Source organism: Oryctolagus cuniculus, chromosome 8 (assembly GCF_051225735.1).
Source record: "Oryctolagus cuniculus isolate XC-2025 breed Fujian yellow rabbit chromosome 8, ASM5122573v1, whole genome shotgun sequence".
NCBI lineage: Eukaryota > Metazoa > Chordata > Mammalia > Lagomorpha > Leporidae > Oryctolagus > Oryctolagus cuniculus.
In genome coordinates, this window is record NC_142874.1 from 80,382,859 (window position 1) to 80,397,811 (window position 14,953).

General features: G+C 38.1%; 1 protein-coding gene across 1 annotated transcript in view; it reads left to right on the forward strand.

Annotated features, from left to right (window-relative positions):
• The window catches only part of ARSJ (arylsulfatase family member J), a 103,400-nt gene that overhangs the window by 1,289 nt on the left and 87,158 nt on the right, over positions 1-14,953 (forward strand). The window lies entirely within an intron of this gene.

Here is a 14,953-nt window from a genome sequence, read left to right on the forward strand (position 1 = left end):
GATAGATAATTTTCTATTATGGGTCACTATTCAAAAACATTTTCAAATACAAAGGCAGTTCTCAAAATGCAAGAAGATTCAATGATAAATGCTCAACAGGAGTCAAACTTCATCTTAAGTTCTTTACTGTTCCTCCAATGTCTGGAAACTTTTGGAGTAACAAAAATCAGATTATTTGAACGCTAAAGTGAAGAGTTTATAATACTGTCATCACTTTGATAAATAGCTAAGCTTAAGGTGTTCACCTATTTTCACACTGTTATCCTATCAGAAAATAGGCTACTGTAATTGATTTATACGTCCAGATTCAGAGAACCCCTAAGTGTTGATAGTTTCTATCTGCATGCCTACTGATTTCAGCTGCAGTGCAGAGAACCCTTGCTTTAGTGAAGTTGTTCTTGGAATTGGATCCTCTAAGAGTAGCCAGTATCCTTTGGAAAAATAAAGACTGTATTCTGTCAGAATCTCTGTCTTGCAGAGACTTGCTTACATCATGATTTCCATTGCTTAGCGAACTGTCATAAATTAGCATCACCGCCAGTAAAGAAAAAAAAACTCATCTTTTCCGCTCTTGAGAGAGAAGAGACACCTCACTGTACTTCAGAGTCATTTTAAAGGTTAACTGTACCACCAGAAAGTCAAGGACCCGTGGTATTTAAAAAGGAGCAGATTGTTAGTTGTAAAATCACAAGTCCATCTGGTGGCCTGGAGATCAAGTTCTTCATGTCTGATCTGAGCCACCTTATATTTGGTTCATGCAATAAATGAGTCATAAACCCTTGACCTCATCAGCTACTTTATAAAGTTTAGATCTACATAAATACAAAAAATAGTTGAAACTGTGTGGCTGAATTATATGAATTTTATTTGTCACAGTAATGTATATGTTCAAGGCTCTTCACTAAATTAGAAACTTTAATTCTGAAACATTATCTTACAGTGATAAAATACCTGTATCTATGTTTTGCCTTTTAACTTGTATGTGTACTTACTGAGATGGAACAGAAACTACGTGGAAATAAATTGTAATTTTTCTCTGTGGTCAAAGATTGACTCCTTGATACTTTGAGTGCCATCAGATATCTCAGAAGATTTCCTTTTAAGATTTTCTATTCAATGTCTTTTTGTTTTGTAGACAAGAACTTCATAGCTGCTGTGATTTGCTTTAACTTTCTATTTGAATTAAACAATTCAGGATGTTTTCACTTGCAGTTCTCCTTTAAGACAAATTGCTGGACCTTCAAGAGTGGGGAACATCCAGCCTATGGCCTCATAAGGCCCACAAAATCACTGGGTCTGGCCCTGCCAAGGCAACCTCAGGGAGGACTCGAAAAATCAATAAATCTGTAGCAGACTGAGTTTCAAGTTCATACTTGTGTGAATTATGTTCTAAATATGGTGTTATAAATATACAAATGGCCCTTGGCAGTAAAAACAGTTCCCCACTCCTGTAACCCTTAGGTAACATAGAAAGACACTGGCTATAGAAGCCTTCTCCTGGGTTGAATATTAATAATGCAGGACCCAGAGAATAGGGGCATTGGTTCTATGGTTCCTGTCCTTGCCTTCTGGATCCTCTAAAGCAAGAAGGGCAACAATAAAACCCTAAATGGATTACCTTATTTTAAGGGAAGGAGTGTTTCCTGCAAAATGTTGAGAGGCTTCAAATATTTTCACATGACAAAGACAGAACCTAAAAGATGGAAGCAGGAGTAACTTTTGATGATATCAACAAAGCAACCTCCTCTTATGGTTTGCTGATGTCAAAATGTAAAAATCTTTCTGCTATAGAAATTATAGCAAATTCCAGATTCTTTTAATGATTTTTAAAAATACCAGTCTGTCAATAAGCATGTATTGAGTGAAAGTTCCTGTACAGTAGCTGTGAAGCACAGGTAAGGAGTAATCCCTAATTTGTAGATGGTAGTTCTCAAATTTGAGTATGTAGAAAGAATCGCTCCAAATACTAGTTGAAATTCAGATTTCTGGGCCCACCAGTTGTTCAGCTTTAGCAGATCTGGGGTGTAGTCCAGAAATCAATAGTGATTTAAACAGCATGTCAGGTTATTCTGATGGTAGCACTGTTAATATTAAATTAAGGGTGTTGGTATTACATGCTAGCTACTGTTGGGCAGTGGTCATATTCTAGAATAATGCACTTATGTACATTATCTCATTTAATCCTTACAGCAACTCTATGAGGTTGTTGCTGTAGTTATCTGGTTTGTATAGATATGGTAACAGATTGCAAGAGGGGTAGTAAAGCATGGTTCTGTGCCCTAGACTTTGAGAAACAGCACTCCAGGTGTTCAGAGTTGGCCTGGTGGGACACAAGGTTGTTTGGAAAAGTGGCTGCCCTCTAGAAATACTGTGGTGAGCATTATTAACAAATGTGAAGCTAACTCTGATAATGTGCCTCTGTAACAGCATACCTGATAAATTCATTTTGCACAACCCTTACCAGCTGCTGCCTCTTACCAGATAATCAATCCCCTGACTTCTATAATCATAGATTAATTTTGCCTGTTTTTGAACTTTACATAGATGGAATTACAGTGAAAACACTATGCACAGGGTTTTTCAAGGCTTATTTATTTATTTTGGCAGAGTGACAGAGAGAGAGAGGGAGAGACAGAGACAAAGATCTTCCTCACTAATTCACTCTCTAAATACCCACAAAACTGAGGCTGGGGCAGGCTGAATCCAGAAGCCTAGAACTCCATCCAGACCTTGCATGTGGTGGCAAAGGCCCAAGCACTTAAGCTATTATGTGCTGCCTTCCCAGCAGAGTTGGAGTTGGAGTTGGAGTAGCCAGGACCCGAATCAGAACTCTGATGTGAGATGTGGGCATACTAAGCGGTGGCTTTAACCCACTGTGTTACAATGCTGACACCAGCTTCTTCCTTTTGAGATTATTATATTTGTAACGATTTTTCATGTTGTTGCCTATAGACATAATTCATTCATTGTCATTACTGAATAGTGCTCCTGTGTAAATATACTGCAACTTGTTTATGCATTCTACCACTGATGGGCCTTTTGAGTTGTTTCCAGTGCTGAGCTATTATGAATATGCTGCCATAAACATACTTGTCTATATTTTTTGATGAAAATAGGTATGCATTTCTCTTGGATATCTATCAAGAAGTAGAATTGCTGTGGTATAGGGATGTGTGTGTTCAGTTTTTATAGAAACTTCCCAACAGTTTCCCAAAGTGATTCTACCAGTTTATACTCTCACTAGTGGTTGCATGCAAAGCTGCAATTGCTTCACATCATTGCCAACATTTGGCATTATTATTTTTTTTTATTTTGGTCTTTAAGGTTATGATACATTGGTGCACCATCATGGATTCTATTTGTACTTCCTTGATGAATAATGGAAATTGAGCATGTTTTCATATTTTTATGAACTGCTTGGATATTCCCCTTTAAGAAGTATTGATCCAAGCCTTTTGCTTACTTTCTCTTTAGGTGATTGCTTTTTCCTTATTGATTTGTGGTAGAGCTGTTCATATATTCTGTTCCTTTGTCAGGTTCTGTTTGGTGTGAATATCTTCTGCTGGTTGCTTTTTCACTCTTCTAATAGTGTTTTTTGGTGAACAGATGGTTTTAATATGATTGTGATTCAGTTTATAACTTATTTTGTATCCAACACAATATAGTCTTATCCCAAGATTGTGACAGTGGTCTATTTTTCTTGTTTTATTTTATTTTTAGATTGAGGTCTATAATTTATCTAGATTAATTTTTCAGTTGGGTGCAAATAGGTTCAATATTTTTTACCATATGTGTGTACTTTTGCCTGATTTAAAAAGAATAAACTTTCCCCACTGCACTGCAACATCACCTTTTTCATAACTCAGATAAAAGGATATGCTTGATTTCTCCCTGGCCCCTGTTATGTTCCACTGTTCTCTTTGTCTCTTTGTGACAATACCACTTTCTCTTTACTATAGCTGTATTATAAGTATTCATACTTAGAATGTAAGTCCCTTGTTTGTTCTTCAAAATGGCCTTGGCAGTTCTTTATCTATATCTATTCATTCATTTTAATAGGAAAGAAGAAAGTACAGAGTTGCAGATGCAATTAAATTCTGAGATTTAGTTTGGGGAATGTGAGGTAGTTCCCTTCTGAATTACTGTACTGTAGGTGAAATAACAAATGAGATCATTAGCTGGGAATAAAGATATGGAGGCTTAAAGAGAGAGAGATACAAAGTATTCCTTAGGAGAAGGAAAAGTGAACTAAGTAGGAAAAAGCAGAGGAATGAGAGCCTGCTTGAGATTTGTACTCATAAATGTTAGCCAAGGCCATTCATCATTTGTTTTCTTACTCCGCCTTCAGGTGCTGGTGTGCAGGAACAGCACAGTTAAAGACGTAGACTTAACTATATTTTGGGAATTTCCAATCAAATATGGTGGTGGATTATAGAATGTGAACTTGGCAATGAAAAGAAGAAGACTCCAAGGGGACTGTGTTCTTTAAAAGTGTTTGAGGTCAGTGGAATGACTGGATGGGACTGAAGTAAATTTGGAAAACTGAACTGATAAATTATAGTAGTTAAGAAAGCACATACTTAAGTCTAATATTTTGTAAGTAGAGTAGTAGTTTTTGAAAATGATAATGAATAAATACTAACATGAGATGGTAGAAAATCTTTGGAAGTGAGATAGTACTGGAAGGGTGGTGGGTGTTGGATGGTCATTCCTGTGGATACTGAAATCCCTGAGTCTGAGAGAACTCATAGTAAAGAGGTCAGTGAGCTAGTGCTGGGATTATTGAATGTGGAAGGGAGGGAGGGCCTGGAATTGGTGAAAGGACTCCAGCAGGAAAGATGGTGATTCTTCAGTTTATTGCCATCCTTTTCATAGAAGTTCAGATTTTAAAAGGAGACAGGAACCAAAATTGCTTAAAAAGTGCCCATCCCTGCTTCTGGTTGTGTGATAACTGGGATGTGGCTAAAAGACCAGCCCTGAGTTGAGAGAATGGTGGGAACTACCAACAGTCCGTTAGAGCCAAAAGGTAGAGGGAACTGTCCAGGAAGACGTGGTCAAAAGGGACTTTGTAATAACAGACTTTCAGTTACAGAGGATTTACTGGATAGGGTTAGTGAGTTGCAATGGGGAGAGACTGAATGAGAGGACGTACAGAGAGAGGTTAGAATCTGAATGAACACAGGTATTTTGGAAAGATTGTAATTACAGTGAAGATTTAAACAGGGCTGGAAGGTATAGTGGTAATTTGTTCCCAGATGCTCTCTTAGGAAGTGGTAAGTGTTCAACTGTCATTATAGTTTCCTTCTGCAGATTGAGCAGACTGTCCATCTCTAACTGTGTGCAGTCAGGAGCCCTGGGGGCCTACTTTGGCCTAGAGATAGAATCCCAGTGGGCCTCCTTCAGATAGGACTGCAGTGGGCTACGGAGGTGAGAGGATGTGTCTTCTGAAAGGTTACAAAGTATTGCTTTTAGATAACAAACTCTTAATTTAGAGTTACTCTAGTGTGAGAAATCTTGAAAAAATAGCTGAACTCTTTCAGCTAGTCTTATAGGAGCGTAAGTAGGGTGTGGTTATTTCATTTCATAGGTGCGAAACACACACATTCTCCCCCCAACTGCTGCAGCTCATACTAAGGTACTTCAAAAAGTTTGTAGAAAAATTGAGTTAAAAAGGTTTTATTTTGATGCAAAGACTTTTGAATCCATGCATGCTCATACTGTAAACATCGAGGTCATAAATTCTTTCTCTTTCATTTACTTCTTTTCTTCAAGGCCTAGATTTAAGTAGTATTCTGCATCCAGAAAATATCCGCTACTAGGCATTCACTCTACCTTCAATATATTTGGTTACAACTTACATTTAGAAAAATGTAGAGTTTATGGTTAGATGTACAGAAGAAATAAGAGCTCCTTTCAAGCCTTATATTGACTTTGAAAAATTAATAGAGCAAGTAGAGAGGCTGGCTTTAAAACCTCACACATACAGTTCAAAAAGAATGGCTCAATCATCAAGACCTTTCCCCCAGTTGCTGCCTATTCCTGTGTAACTGTGGATTTTCTCATCATAGAATCATGGTCAAGTCAGCTATTGGCATACCCTTATGATCAAAGTCTCTAATACTCAATGAGTCTTTTTAAAAAGATACACTTTGAAGTGAATCCCTATTCAGGTAACACTCTTGAGTTTCCTGTTCTGAAAGGTGGAAATTTATCCAGGTGCAGGGTGCTGAGTACATCTTGTTTCATCCAAATGACCTTCTCAGAGATCAAAGAGGAGAGGACCAAAAGCCTTGGAGCCTCTTCTTTAAATAGGAGATCAGTATAGAGCTTCTTTTCTTTCAAAGTTTGGTTTCATTTATTTCCCCCATAGCATCATTCCAAGATTAATCTTGATTTAATCATTTCCTGAATGGTTTTTGGGTTTTTATGTTGTTATAATTAAAACTTATTGCAATTCTTTTATCATTCTAGATATTAAATATTCCCAGTAGTGTTCATTGAAGTATTTATTTCTCTCGTGTGATCTATTGTTAAAAAAAGAAACCTATCTACCTCTAATCTTGGACCCCTCTGTCTTCTCATTGTCCCAACACGTTTGCTTTACTAACACGTGACTGTCATTACATTACCACCTTCAGCAAATGCCCTCCCTGATTCCCCTATTAACTCCTGAAGAATGGGATGAGAAATTAATTTTTGCTTCTTTTGCCAGTTACTTTCCAGACATCCTGTCTTTGATCATCACCTCCACCCCATGAAGGTAAAATATTTTTTTTGAAAAGTATTTATAAAATATTTAACAAATATCCTCATGTTATATGTGGCATATAAACAGAGAAATAATAGAAATTGGTCATAGTCACACTACTTGTAAACTACAAAGCATATATTTTTAACCTCAATTTGTTTGACTATAACAAAACCCTTATTATTTTCATCATCCCATTCTGCCCCCTACCAATGTTATAAGCTGCATAGTCCAGTCTTAGACACATTTTAAAGCCTCTCTTTCTTCAAACTCTACTCCAGAGAATTGGATTTAGTGTCTTGGGCACACCCTGACTTTTTCTCTCCTATTGCTCACCTATTGCTCACAATAGGAGCAATAACTCCTTGATATTCACATCATAACTTTCATTGCCCAAATAAAAACGACTCATTAAAACTCAGCTAGAATACCATCTTCCCTACATAGGTTTCCATGATTTCTTAGATGGAAATAATTTATCTAAGTAATGGCATTTTGTAATCTATTCTATTACTGTCTTAGGCATGAGTTTTCCACTTGTTCACACAGCTTTAAGTGAAATTCTTGCTTCCCTTGTTGGTCCCCTGAATGGTGAGACTCTTATTTATAATTTCCGTAAATCCCAAACACCCGATCCAGTGTTTTGGACTAATAAGCTTTAAGTAAATGTGTGAAGAATGAGTGAGTGAATTGGTGAATACAAGATTATTTATTTTCCTCTGGCAGGCAATGTAATAGAGCAAAAATAGCATAGAATCTGTATGGAGGAAATCTGAGTTACAGTGCTGACTCAACAAATTACTGAATAAGACTTAGTCTTTCTGAGACATATCATTTTCATCTATAGAATAGGAATAATGGCATTATTTGTTTTATCAACATCAGAAATTATTGCACTAGGACCGCCGCTGTGGCATGGTGGGTAAAGCCACTGCATGCAGTTCTGGCATCCCACGTGGGTGCAGATTCGAGTCCTGGCTGCTTCACTTCTGATCCAGCTCTCTGCTATGGCCTGGGAAAGCAGTAGAAGATGGCCAAAGTCCTTGGGTCCCTGTATCTGTGGGGGAGACCTAGAAGAAATTCCTGACTTCCAGTCTCAGATTGGCCCAGCTCCAGCAGTTCTGACCATTTGGGGAGCTAACCAGTAGATGGAAGACCTCTCTCTCTGCCACTACCTTTCTTTAACGCTGTCTTTCAAATAATAAATAAATAAATCTTTAATCAGCCCTTGCCCTGACTGTTGATGAACAACTTAATACTTTATCCCTCCTAGTATTTTTTGTTTGTTCTACTTAATACTATTGGTTGAATTCTGTAATTAATACACAGTTTTTCTTAAGTGGTGATACTTAACTGAAAAAATGATCCCTGTTAAATATAAGAGTGGGAATAAGAGAGGGAGGAGATGTACAATTTGGGACATGCTCAAGCTGACTTGCCCCAAATGGGAGAGTTAGAAACATACCAGGGGATTCCAATTCAATCCCATCAAGGTGGCATGTACCAGTGCCATCTCACTAGTCCCAGTGATCAATTTCTGTTCACAATTGATCATAATGATAGGACTAGGAACCAAAGGGATCACATAAACAAGAATAGTGTCTGCAAATACTAGCTGATAGAATAAAAAAGGGAGAGAATGATCCAACATGGGAAGTGGGATACAAGCAGACTCATAGAATGGTGGATGTCCTAAACAGCACTCTGGCCTCAGAATCAGCCCTTAAGGCGTGCGGATCCGGCTGAAAAGCCCATGAGAGTATTTCAGGCATGGAAAGCCAAGACACTCTGGCAAAAAAAAAAAAAAAACCAAAAAAACAAAACAAAACAAAACAAAAACCTAAATGAAAGATCTCTGTGAGTGAGATCCCAGTGGAAAGAACAGGTCATCAAAGAAGGAGGTACCTTTCTCTGAAGGGAGGAGAGAACTTCCACTCTGACTATGACCGTGTCTAAATATGATCAGAGTCGGTGAACTCAAAAGGCTTCCATAGCCTTGGCAACTCATGACAAGAACCTAGGGGGATTACTGAGGCCATAAACAAAAGTGTCAATTTGTTAAATCAACAACAGGAGTCACTGTGCACTTACTCCTCATGTAGGATCTCTGTCCTTAATGTGCTGTACATTGTGATTTAATGCTATAACTAGTACTCAAACAGTATTGTTCACTTTGTGTTTCTATGTGGGTGCAAACTGTTGAAATCTTTACTTAATATATACTAAACTGATCTTCTGTATATAAAGAGAATTGAAAATGAGTCTTGATGTGAATGGAAGGGGAGAGGGAGTGGGAAAGGGGAGGGTTGGGGGTGGGAGGAAAGTTATGGGGGGGAGCCATTGTAATCCATAAGCTGTACTTTGGAAATTTATATTCATTAAATAAAAGTTAAAAAAAAATAAATCTTTAAAAAAAGAGGAAAGTATGTTTTCTATGAAACAAAGTTATTGCACTGATTGGGGGTAATATATATGAAAATGTTTTGAGAAATTTTACATATTATATAATTTATGAGAAATTGTTCTTTAAAATTTGTTTTATTTGAGAGACAGAAAAAGACAAATAAGCAGGGAATTTGCATGATTTGAATCATGCTGCAGAAATTTCACCCAGGTCCTACTGTGTAGCTTGGATTGAGATGCTGAAGGCAATTGCTTAGGAGTTTGTTGAAATAGTAATCATAGAGTACATGAAGTTCTGATCCCTAGGAAGCAAAAAATAATGTACTAATTCAAAACTATTTATTGTGTACACTTCCCTACTTAAGAAAATTAGACACTCTTCTATGTAGGCTAAGCACTCTTTGAGATGCCCACATCCCATAAGGAAAGTGCCTGGGTTCAAGCCCTGACTCTGCTTTTGAATCTAACTTCCTGCTAATATACACTGTAGAAGGCAGCGAGGTTCAAGTACTGGGTCCCACATTGGAGAGCAAGATCGAGTTCTGGGCTTTTGACTTGGGCCTGCCCTAGCTCAGCTATTGTGGACATTTCAGGGAATGAACAGAAATAAAAGATCTCTGAGGTCCTGCTCATCATAGCATAGTGGGTAAACTGCCACCTGCAACACCCGTGTCCCATATGGGCGCCAGTTAGTGTCCTGATTGTTCCACTTCTGAACTAGCTTTCTGCTAATAGCTTGGAAACAATAGCAGAAGATGGCCCAAGTGCTTGGTCCCCTGCCATCCATGTGGGAGACCTGAGAAGCTCTTGTTCCTGCCTGGCCCAGCCCTGGCTGTTGCAACCATTTGGGCAGTGAACTAGTGGATGGAAGATCTCTCTGTCTATATCTGTTTCTCTGTCTCTCTCTCTTTGCCATCCCCCCATAACTCTGCCTTTCAAATAAATAAATAAATCTTAAGAAAGAGCGCAACTATTTAACCTTTTCTCCCAATCACCAAATACACAAGAATACACTAAATCATCAACTTTTTACAGAATCTATATATAGAGAGAGAGCAAAAGGGGGGAGAGGGAGAGAACATGTGAGCACAATAGCATAGAGGTTAACAGCCTGGAACTTGTGTGACATCAACTATTTAACTTAAACTATGCTTCAGTTTTCTCACGAGAAAATGAGGATGTTATATGCCTACCTCATGGGATTTACTGTAAGGGCCTGCCACATAGAAAGCCATATAACCTTTTTTTTTAAAGATTTATTTATTTTATTTGAAAGTCAGAGTTACACAGAGGAGAGACAAAGAGAGAGAGAGGTCTTCCATCTGATGGTTCACTCCCCAATTGGCCACAATGGCTGAAGCTGCACTGATCTGAAGCCAAGAGTCAGGAGCTTCTTCCGGGTCTCCCATGTGGGTGCAGGGACCCAAGGACTTGGACCATCTTCTACTACATTCCCTGGCCATAGCAGAGAGCTGGATTAGAAGTAGAGCAGCCGAGTCTTGAACCGGCGCCCATATGGGATGCTGGTGCTTCAGGCCAGGGCATTAACCCTTTGCGCCACAGCGCCAGAAAGCCATATAACCTTAACAGTCTTGATTATCTCCAGGCTAGGCAACTTTAAGCTATCCTATTAATAGTTAATGAATGCTTGTTAATAAGTTGGCCCTCAGTAAATATTTATTTAGTAATTGTATTGAATCAAATGAAAGGCTCTGAATGGGAAAATATTCGAAATATACAAGTGTCTTATGGCTGACATTCTTGAGTTCATCTTGAATTTAGTTTTCACCTATTCATACAATATTTAAAATTTAAAAGGAATGCTTTGATTTAAAAATTATAAATATCCATATCACTGTTGCTCTTTAAATGAGATATACAATGCTGTATTTGAAAGGGTTAGGAAGATATAGATGTTCAGGTTAATAATTTTTAATAATTTCTCAAGTCTAATTTGAAAATATCACATTCAGAGAAAGCAATCATGTTAGGAAGTCATTTGAGCAGCAGTAGGCATAGGATGAATACTTGGGCCTAAGCACCAGCTTTCCACTTATAGCGAAACCTTTGGTGACTCCTGTCTATGTGACTCCTCATCTAATGAGAGTAAAAAGAACTTAATCATACTGTAACATTGTCTATCACATAATAAACATTCACTATGTTCTTTTAGTTTTAACTGAATTCTTTAGGGATTTTATTTTGAAAACATTTTTACAAATCTCAACTACTCTTAAATGTTTTTTCCCCAAAATGGACATATGTAGAATCCTCCACATGAATTATGACAACATTCATGGAGCTTTTGGGTTTACCTTATAGAGGTTGTGTTTACCTTTAGGGAGCATGCTGCAATGAGGCACCCAACACAGAGTGATATAATTCTTAGAGTTCAAAGAGACATATAATTTTCCTAACCTCTTTTTATAAAGATTTATTTATTTATTTAAAAGGCAGAGTTACAGAGAGAAAGGGGTTGGGAGGAGGCAGAGAGAGAGAGAGAGGTCTTCCATCTGCTGGTTCATTCCCCAAATGGCTACAATGGCCAGAGCTGGACCGATCCCAAATCAGGAACCAACAGCTTCTTCCAAGTCTCCTGTGTGGGTGCAGGGACCCAAGTACTTGGGACATCTGCTGCTGCTTTCCAGGAAAGCTGGATCAGTAGTGGAGCATTAAAATCTTGAACTGGCGCCCATACGGGATGCTGGCACTCCAGGCTTAAGTGTGCCACAGCACTGGGTCCTTTTCTAACCTCTTAACTCTATAATGATTAGTGAGAACCTCCACCTTGTCAGTAACGCTAAATCTGCCAACCAGCTGGGCCTGCTGGGAGATAAGCCAAAAAAATAATCACTAGGCCATTGTCCCATTGCTAAGAAGATCTACTGATATCCTTTTCTAAAATTCTTAATTGCTTTCAATTTTGGTGGAATAAGATGTGGATGAGAAAGAGGCTGGGAAACTGACTACCCTGTGAGAATGCTAAATTGTTCCATACACAGGCAAAGTAGGCTTGATAGGCATAGTTGGTACTCAAAGAAAGTCCAAACAGCAGGTGAACATAACAGCAAGAACAGGAGTGGCAAACAATACTTGATTACATTAAAGTCATGATTACACATCTAACTTAGGCTTTCAAGGGGCAGGCCTTTTGTGCAGTAGTTAAAACACTGCTTATGATGCCTGCATTCCACAGTGGAGTGCTGGGATTGAGGCCCAGCTATGCTTCTGGTGCCAGTTTCCTGATAATGTGCACCTGGGAAGCAGCAGGAAATGGCTCAGATACTCTTGAGGCCTTGCCACCCATGTGGGAGATGTGGATTGAGTTCCCAGCTCCTGGCTTGGGCCTGGCCAAGCCCCAGCTGTTGTGGAGCATTTGGGAACTGAAACGGCAGATGAAAGATTTCTCTGTCTTTGCCTCTATCTCTACTTTTCTTTGTTGCTCTTTCAAATCAATTAAAATGAACCACCTAAGTTCTCAAATTCTCAGCAATATTTTTACTTTCCTCTACTATGTGTCCTATTGTATAAAACTCTTTCCACATTTTTCATATCCTTAAATTGTAAAATTTTGTCAGGTTATTCTCTATTATTTAAAAATCCATCAAAGAACAAAAGCAATGAGTATCTGTTTCATATTTCCAACACCAAATTTCCCAATCTACCAATGTTAACAACTGTGTTTTCTGCCTGCCTTCTTGTAGTCATTGAAGTGCATGCTTCCCTAAACCCATCTTTCTTCCTCAAGAACTGGATTCCTACTGTTTTATGCTTTCTCTCCTTCATTATTGACTTTTCTTTCTTTACTGTGTCATATCTGTTAGCACATAAATAACTAGATTCTAGTTTGATTTAGTTTGTAACCCTATAAAACCTAATCTAATCATTTGTTTTTCTAGCTGAAGGATTTAGTTGAAGACAAGATCTTGGAAATACAGATTTAACATCTATTTGACATTTAAAATCTAGTCAGTATATTTTATATGTATGACTTACTATATGTGAAAACTAATCAAACTAAAGAGAATAGTTTATCTGTCTGAATTTCTCTGCTGTTGTACCTGACCAAAAAAAAAAATCCTAAAAAAGTTATCTGTACTTGCTAACTCCATTTTAATTAACTTAAACTATATTAACCCCTATAAAAGTAAATTTGATTTTTTAGTATACTTGTATAATCCTACATTATTAATCTTTCCTGTAAATATGTGCTATAAACTTAAGATGTTTAAGAAATTATTATTTATTAGAAACTTAAAAGATTGTGCAAGCATCTCGAATCTGAAGAACTTAAAATTTTTAAAATCATTTCATCAGAGTATAATAATTATCTTGGAGGTTGAATGTTATGTGTTTAAAGACTGTGTTATATCCTTAGAACATAGCAGATTTTTGCATAGGGTAAGGCAAAAATATTATAAATAGATATGAGCCAAATGATTCGAATTTATCAAATTATATTTTGTGTTGGCTTAGATGCTAATTTTAATGCACTTAAAATTATAATAAGCCCAAACATTTAAAATCAATTTTTTATTTTAATCCTGGTTTCTTTGTCCTTGCAATTCTCTAAAGCCTGATTTAATCATGTGGTTTTCTACCTAACAGATCTGGTTGAAGATAAAATCTTGGAAATGGAGATTTAACACTTATTTGCCATTTAAGTGCTAATGAATATATTTATAGGTATTGCTCCCTAATACATGTCCTCTAACATATCTGCCTCTAAATCTGTGTGCATACCTATTATCTATTTTTTATATATCCTCTAAGGCTTATAACTCAGATGCTAATCATTATTGTCCTCATTTTCCACATGAAGAAATCAAGCCCAGAGAAGTAACCTACCTGGGCATAGATCCCATAGTGAGTTCTGACACTAGTTCAGCTCTAACACTGTGACTTTTCTAACACATTACTTAGATGGTTGGCAGGATGAGTTTGATATAACTGCATAGTTTGTCTTTACAGTGGAGATTAATAAGTATCAAAAGTCATATCTGTTCAAATAAATCAACTACAGACTAAATAAGTATAGCTATTCTAAAACCTAGAGACTCATTTTCAAGCTGGTTTTCTATTATAATTTTGAGATTGGAGTAATTTCTTGTACATTGTTTTTTTAATCTTTTTTAAAAAGATTTATTTTTATTTATTTGAAATACAGAGTTACAGAGAGAGGTAGAGACAAAGAGAGAGGTCTTCCATCTGTTGGTTCACTCTCCAGATGGCTGCAATGGCCAGAGCTGCGCCCATCTGAAGCCGGGAGCCAGGAGCTTCCTCTGGGTCTCCCAAGCGAGGGCAGGGGCCCAAGGACCTGGGACATCTTCTACTGCTATCCCAGGCCATGGCAGAGAGCTGGATTAGAAGAGGAGCAGTTAGGACTAGAACCAGTGCCCATTATGGGATGCCAGAGCTTCAGACCAGGGCTTTAACCCACTGTGCCACAGAGCCTGCCCCTCTTCATTGTTTTCATATATTAATTACAGATAACAATGTTAATTCCTTTCAAGCCTTTTTTTTTTTTTTTTTTGACAGGCAGAGTGGACAGTGAGAGAGAGAGAGAGACAGAGAGAAAGGTCTTCCTTTGCCCTTGGGTCACCCTCCAATGGCCGCCGCGGCCGGCGCTCTGTGGCCGGCGCACCGCACTGATCCGATGGCAGGAACCAGGTACTTATCCTGGTCTCCCATGGGGTGCAAGGCCCAAGCACTTGGGCCATCCTCCACTGCACTCCCTGGCCACAGCAGAGATTGGCCTGGAAGAGGGGCAACCGGGACTAGAACCCGGTGTGCTGGCACCGC